Raw genomic sequence first — 6000 nt, forward strand, 5'->3', positions numbered from 1 at the left:
AAATATAAGACAAATGATAATTAGTTTAATTGTCTAAGAATTAAGTATAAAAAGAATGTGAATGGGGCATTACAGATGTGTGCAGCAATATAATTATGGAGGAACTGATAAGAAGACTACAAAGGGAATCAAAGTACCTTTTGTTTTTGTTCTTTCATTCAAGGCTGCAACAGACATATTTATTTTGGCTGACACGGTTTGCTCTATATAAAAGAGTTGCCAAAAGGATGAAAGAATTGCCAGTCTGCTCAGGTGTACAGACAGCTGTAAATGTAGAACTACATAACCAGCCCTGACCTCTCAGATCGATTCAGCTTGATTGTGTGTCCATCATACAAATCAGGCATGTTTGCACTCCTATTTTTAGTTGTTGTAACTGTTTATAATAAAACTTAAGACAGGGCACTTCTTGGTTTGTTCTTTGTTCCATGGCTCTCTTCTCAAAAGGCAATGATAGGTCATAAAATATTACCTGCAGCCTGCAAGAGCAGTTCTTGCCTGCCTTATGTTTTATAGCTCTGGACCTGAGGTGCTACAAATTGTGTGTGGATTTAGTGCCAACTCAATAGCTTGATATTAAAACTGTTAACTACCTAGAAAATGTCAGAGGAAAGTGAAAAGGCAATATGTTGTATGCTAGATTAAATAAGATCAACTTAGACATTACTGGAATAAATTTGTAAAGACTGTTATTCTGCAGGTGTTATAATGAAAAGTAGGTTTTGCCAAAATACTTAATTGATATTATAACTTGATGTTACAGCTTTTATTATGCATAAAAAGGTTAATGACCACAACATACATATCTTTATAAATCTGTAGTTATCTGAAAGTGTTGAAGATTGCCACTCTAAATATGCCAATGGATCTAATGATCTAAAATAAGTAATCTGACTTAAAATGTTAACATGCAGAAGTAAGAAGACACTGACTGACCGACCGACCGATCCAAAATTATCTTTACAGAGTGAACACTTTATGCATTCATTTATTTATTTTTTGACCGAGACGAAGAATACTTATAGGAAATAAACCACTAACTCAGCAGACCCTTTGTATAGTTTATGCATTGCTAAAGGGCAACTGAACCAGCACTGCCCAGCATGAGACGATGCAATTAAAGCCCTGCGCATCAATAAGTAATGAATGTCAAGTGCAGCGTGTTGTTCGGCTTGGCAGGGTGCTAGTGGCCCGTGGAGGCGGATGTCCAGTCCAGGATGGGCCGGAGGGTGGGGGGGTAACATAGAAACAACAGGTATTGGCGGATGTTGCCCTTTTACTCTGTTGCAAGAGCAGCTTTAAGGGTTATCTCACAATTGTTAACGATAAGCAACTGGACAGAACTAACCGGTCCTGGAACAGAGCAAAAGGGCAAACGTTTTCCCAGAGGAGGGAAACAGAGGCTTTGGAAAAACTTGAAATGTCACCTCCCTTTGAGTCAATCTCGGAATGTGGTGGACATTCAAAACGCTCGGGCAGCTGTCGAGACTAAAGCTGTGGGCAGAGTGAAAGGATGCCAAGTTTGAGCCAAGTCGGGATAGCGCTTAGATATCAGGGATGAATGTGTTATCGTGGAGAAAAGCAGGTGACGGAAGCAGACACATCTGATCCTGAGCCGTGATAATGTTGATTCACAAGTGTGCCTCCTTTAATGCGTGTGTTACATAACTCTTCAGTTACAGACTATAAACAAGAGATATATTACCCAGCAAAAGTGAGAGCTTCTAAAAATACTTTTGACATTTTCATGTGAATAAGAACCCATAACACAACAGCCAAACACGATGCATGTCATGTACTGAGACAAATACATAGAGCTTCTTAAATACAATCTCTTCCATCTTCTGGATATCCGTTACAGTTCTCAGTGTTCTAACTGTGGATACAAAACAGCAATAACCGAATGACCTAAAGCTGGCGTACTTATGTCACATGCATCAAGTGTGATATATACCTAAAAGATATTCTTATTCTTGAACGCTCTTTGAAGAGTTTTGTCTCAAGGTCAGCAGTGCATTGTGCAAATAAGCTCAGACAGGAGCAGATGCAATGAGAAAACAGAACAATTCCTGATAAAAATACTTCACATTCAGAACAGATGTTCTTGCACTGAGTTTTAGCAGAATTGTCAGTGATTCTTCTCAAAGGGATAGTGCACCCAAAAATGACAATTGTCGTCAGTATCGTTCCAAATCAGTATGAGTTTATTCTGTGGAGCACAAAAGGAAAAATGTTATTTAAAGAAGTCTCTTATGATTACCAAGGCTGCATTTTTTATTTATTTTTGGTTATATGATTCTTTGATGAAAGTAAAAAATAAAAATAAAATAAAATATTTGGAATGGAAATCTTAATTAACATTATACATGTGTTTACTGTCACTTTTGAGCAATATAAAGAGTCCTTTCTGAATAAATCTTGCTGACCCTGGTAGTGTATACTGGTCCATATGATTCATGTGTCTTGTGAATTCATTCTAAAGCTTTGTGTGAAGAAAGACACATTTAAGTTGTTTCTTAACTGATAATCTTACAATACTGTGAGCTGTTAACACATGTGAACCAAATCATTCAGACCAATTTTGTGAACAGGATCAACTGATTAATTGAAAAGAGCGGATTCAAATGAATAATTTGTTCACAAATCAGTCACTTCATATAACTGGTTTAGACTATTTTGTGATAGGCCTACTTTAATGGTGCTTTTTGAAGCTTGAAAATCATTAATAGCAAATAGTAGAATTTTGATTAATTTCTCAATTTACACTCAACAGAAGAAAATCATGAGTGCGAGTAAACGACAGAATTGTTATTTTTGGCTGAACTATCCCTTTAACACTGGCTTCTAAATTGGCTTTGTCTAAAGCAAGCGCATGTATTTTGTTTATTGTGAGTCTTGTTAAACTTTTCCCCCCTTTTCATCTTTGCATCATCACCAGCATCAAGCAGAGACTCTGCGGCAATGCAAAGTGAAGTCTTGTTCTGGGGTCACAGTGAAAGGAAATTAAAAGTATGGATTGTGAGGGTACCACATCGATTCCCTCGCAGTGGGGACGTACTGTCTCACTCTCTTTATCTGTGTCACGTCTCAGCAGGGGTAATGGGTGCAAATCACTCGCCTCCCTCCACCACAGGAACACCGTGAGGCGAGAATGACACAATCCGCCATGAGATAAAAAGTTAAAAAGATAAAACAAACGGGGCAAGCTAGAGGTGACATCCATTTAGTTTCTCATTCCCTCATCACGTTGTTTGCCACCTGCCCCGTCGCCCGTCCCCTGAGCGTCCTCATCCCTCCGTCTGGCTGTGGTTCGCTAGTCGACGGCTTTAGCGTCGAATTGCTCGAGCCATCTCAGCATCCTTCACACTCGTGCTATTACAGGAGGCGTTTATGTGAGCGTGACAGCCAAATGATGACAGCGCTATCAAAGTGAGATCTGTGTTTTTCTCGGCTTCAGCAGATGTCAAGGTCTTCGTGACACTGTATTTTGCTTCGTAAAAAGGGATCTTAAGGTCACATTTATTTAATCCTACAGTCAGTATTTTAAAAGAACAGCATTATGTGAAAACATGTAAGTTTGATTGTTTAAGCCTCAACCTTTTTGAGAATGTTAACAGGCATTGTGTCACGGGTGGCACTGGCCCTCTAGTGGACAGAACCGGAATTGTTTTATCATTGTGCCTGTGAAATATTAATACAGATGTAGAAACAAATATGAAGACTTCAGATGCAAAAGCCTCTAAGTCCATCTAAAGTTTTTGTTTAATATTAACATTTTTATCAGGCTCCTATGTATAGGTTTCTACCCAAGTACCGGCATTTCTGAATGGGCTGAGGCTGGGATTTAATGAGTTTGAAGTGAAAGTATTTGATGAACGTATACTATGTGCGGAGAGCATTCACTCAATATTATCTCATTTTTGACAGAGGTGGCTTTTAGAGGCTTTTGCATCGGAGGGCTTCATATAATATAAATAAAATACTATATTTCTAATGCAGATACTATATTATTTATATTATAATAATATTTATGATATTATATTTGGAATTTGTTGTATTCATTTTAATGCATTATAATACAGTAGTCAACATTTGAAGATCAAAAAAGTTAATCAAAGTTGTCCTAAGACATTGTTCAAAATTCATGTATAACACTGATGAAAGGTTCTGATCCATTTCAAATGTTGACTACTGTAATATTTAGAAATATTATTGTGTGTTTAGTTTGGGGTTCTTATGACTAAACTAATATCTAATTTCTGTATCTTAAAAATATATTTAAAATTAATATGAAAACATAATATCCTTTAATTTTCAGTTATTATTTAAATATTAAGTTTAATTTTATCATTAGCTTGTATTATTTTATTAGTTTTTTATATTTCTATTTAGCTTTCCGTTATTATTTTTTAAAGTTTTAGTAATTTTAGTACTTCAATTACAAATATTTTATTTATGCCAAGGCAACATTTCTAAGTTTTTCCATCTAATATTTATATATTATTTTATTGCAGCTTTATTTCAATTCACATTTTAATTGAAGTTTTAATTGTTTTAGTTAATGACAACATTGCAATTATTATTTATTATTATTATTATTCATTTATTTTATTTTATTTCCAAAAGCACAACCTGCCTCTCTGACGCACTAAATGCTACGGCTACGTGTGCTACGGCAAAATAAAAAAATAAAAATGAACACCTTTAGTCGCACGACTGACCATCATTTTTAACAAACCCCTAGCGTTTTTCTTCTGCATCCCTGTGACACGTCATTCCCAATTAAATGAATGCATTTGTCTGCTGAGAGGTGTCTGAAGGGTGTTGTGTATCTGAAATGAATATATAAACATCAAGTGTCAAGATGCTCTACCATCACGACCACATCTTCAGTTCAATGCACTCTGTGAAAGCACTTTCTCCACCTATAGAGCCCAATTAGTCTGCCATTAGCCTTGCCAGCAGAAAGTGATATATTCAGAGCAGCTCATTTTCCATCAAGGCCAAAGGGGATACAGGTTCTCCTCCCCTCTATTAAATGTCAGCCGCAGAGGATAAATAGTATATTATACTTCATTACGATAGCAGTAATTTCAGCAGTTTTATTTCATATAGTAAAAGATATAAGGTCAGAAAGCACAGACTTGTTCCTGTTAATAGCCATGCGGCTGAAAGCTGAAGTGACAGAGCGTGAAATGGGGAAACGGACACCTTCGGATTCAGAGGATTTTCAAGACGGTCGTTTAAGGTATGGAAAGCCTTACAGTTAACAAGTGATGGCCGCCTTAATGCGATGCAACAGTGAGCAGTGAGAGTGACAGGAGCATGTGGCAGCACCCGAGCAGACAGGTGTCGTCACGCGTGCACATTTCCCATGAACCACTGCAGTAAGCCCACAGTGGTCCGGGGCTTCACCTCGTCAGCACTGTGTGTCCCAGAGGTAGTAACTGAGGTAGCTGCTGATGGACATGCCGGCTCTAGCTGCTAGCGATTTCTGTTTTGCTGAGAAGGACATTATGTGTGACATAAGGTTAAAAAACTGTGATATGTTTAACAAGTTTTCAAGTCAATACTTGGATGTGCCTGAAAGAGAAGTTTATTGCTAAAGCGGTCCAGAAAACCCCTACAGCCACCCAGAAAATAGCAACATCTTAGCAACTGGCAGGACTCTGCTCAAGTCCCACACTTGGACTCTAGAGGCGAGAACAGTGACGCCTCGCGGAGTTTGTTTTGACATGTGAGACTGTGCGCTGCACAGAGCGAGACACTTCAGATACAGATTTTAAAAAGACCGCAAAAAACGGTATCAGTACAGTGTTCTAAAAATAGAAGCAAATAACATGTGAGAGTATACATACAATATACATAAGTGTCTAATTTCAATGCTATGGCCTATGTGTAGATGTTTAATATGGAAGCTTGTTTCCGCCACAGAATAAATCCTTTTAAAACATAATTGCGACTTTTTATCTCACAATTGTGAGTTTACATCTTGCAATT

The sequence above is a fragment of the Leuciscus leuciscus genome (genome assembly GCF_965113295.1).
Source record: "Leuciscus leuciscus genome assembly, chromosome: 23".
Lineage (NCBI taxonomy): Eukaryota > Metazoa > Chordata > Actinopteri > Cypriniformes > Leuciscidae > Leuciscus > Leuciscus leuciscus.